Here is a 2,398-nt window from a genome sequence, read left to right as displayed (position 1 = left end):
GTTCACAACTTCCTTCAGATCTCCGCTCAAATGTCGTCTTAGTGAGGTCCCCTCTTTTCCTTTCATAAAATGTCACTAAGTCCTTCCTCAGCAGTTAATATCCCCTGCACCATGCTTTATTTTCTCCATGGCTTTTATTACCATATGACATCGTTATGCTTATTGATTGTTTGTTTCTTTCCTAGGACTCTATATTCCGCAAGACTTGAGTGGTGGGAATCTTATTCATTTCTATTTTCTCCAGACCCTAGAAGAGTGTTAAACACTGATAATACAAATATTTCAAACAAATTTCATCTGTGTAGAGAATGAAATTTTGTCTGACAATCTCCAGAAAAGGTAGGTTCCTGTTTTTTTTTTCCAGTTGTTGCTCTTTTCTGCACACTCCTAACTCCTACCTGAGTCTTCGCATGAACCCTTCTGGCCTTTTCATCACCATTCTGCAAGCTGCTGTCCTCTCTCCAAATATCTCCATTATGCTTTGTCTGAAGCATAAATACAGCCTATTTATTTTCTTATCTACAGTTATACTAATGTGCTTTACTAAATACATGAGGCTTTTATAAGAGGATTCATAAAAGTAGAAGAAGAGGATTTCCTAAGAGTAGAAAAAGGAAACTTGGAATTCAGCTCATTTGACATTGTCTGTCACAGGGGGTTCCTTGACAACTTCTGCCCTTGGCTGTAGCCATCCCACAGGTCAGTACAATCTGTGATCTGTTCTTCTTCAGATCAGAGCCTTTTCTCCCACCTCCTCTCTTTTCTAAGCCCCAACTACTCCATGAATCCCAATCCCAAAGAAAAAGAATAACTCGTTTTTCTGGCTAGACAGGTGACAAGTTAACATCCCTTAGCATTAACAAAATTCAAGTCAACTAAAGATTTCTTCATTACCTTATATTACTTGTGATTACAGTATAAATTAACTCCAGAGACTTTAGTCTTTTAGAAACAAAGTGATTATTTGTTTTTCCTCTATGTAGATACAACTTTTTCTTTAACATATCTTTCACCAAGAATTTCAAATATTTGCAGTTTCAAAAACAATCTCAGTGATTTCTGTTTTTCTCTCTTTCTCTTTGTCTTGCAATATAAGGATCATCCTGGCTGAATGCAAAATTGAGTAGTGAGGGATAACACCAAATGTGCAGAAAAGATTGTATTTAATAGCAACTGTAGTAATAGGTATCATTGCCTTGGACAAGAGTGACAGTTGTGGGTACGGAGAGAAGTGAATGGATTTGAGAGATATTAAGAAATTCAATCCGTAGGAGTTGGGAAGTCAATAGATGAGGATTAAAGGCTGAAAGACATTGAGGAATCAAGGATGGATCTTGGTTCCCGGCTCGGCAATTTTTGGGCAGTGTTCCAGCCTTTCCCATGCAAGTGTTTTTATAAAAAACCCAGTCCACAAATTCAAAGCAAACCTTTATATTTGCTAGATTCATGCTTCCATTTGTAGAAACCTTTCAACACAAAAAATTGTGGCTTCTGTTCCCATTTTAAAGATAAAAGTAAAACTAGACGATATGGAATCATCCTTATAATTTGCTTCCTTTGAGGTTTTCCTGCAAATTTATGCTTAAACAATGATAGATCACTTTAATCAAAAGGCAGAGGCATTGATTTAATTTTTTTCAATAGGGAACAATTCTAGATATTATAATATGGTTTTTATTATTTGATTGCATGTTATTTGATCATACATACACTCAAGACAACCTGGACTTATTTCCAGTTAGGATGGAGGCATAGGTAAATATGCTCCACCTCCTCGTGCAACCACAGAAAGAACTACAACTAGACCTCAAAAAAAAATAACACCCATAACCATTAGAAAATCAAGCTGTATGGGAGTACAACAACTAAGGATCAAAAGAAACCACATTCATCCACATGGGTGCCTTTTCTACAATAGGCCGTGTTACTAAGACAGGGAGTCAAAGCAGCTCTCTCTAATACACAGAAACAAACATAGGGAGGCTGACAAATTGGCAAGACAAAGAAATATGGCCAAATGAAGGAAGAGAACAAAACCCCTGAAAAAGAACTAAATGAAATGAAGATAACCAAGTTATCAGGTGCAGAGTTCAAAACATTTGTGATCAGGATGCTCAAAGAAATCATTCAGTATGGCAACAACATAAAAGAAGAAATGAAGGCTACACTAAGCAAAATAAAGAAAAGCCCTTATTATATGAAATGTTAAAGGGACTTATTTAAGAAAAAGAAGAAAACGATCAAGTCTATGAGCACTAAAATGAAAATAGATTCACAACTGTCAACAACTGAGTCTAAAAAACCAAACTAAGCAAACAACCGGAATAGGAACAGAATCACAGATACGAGATCATTTGGAGGGTTATCAGCTGGTTGGAGGGAAAGGAGAGAATAGCAG

This window comes from Phyllostomus hastatus, unplaced genomic scaffold (genome assembly GCF_019186645.2).
Source record: "Phyllostomus hastatus isolate PE091 unplaced genomic scaffold, TTU_PhHast_1.1 phas_contig_29, whole genome shotgun sequence".
In the NCBI taxonomy this organism is placed as follows: Eukaryota; Metazoa; Chordata; class Mammalia; order Chiroptera; family Phyllostomidae; genus Phyllostomus; species Phyllostomus hastatus.
Note: the sequence above shows the minus strand (reverse complement) of the source record.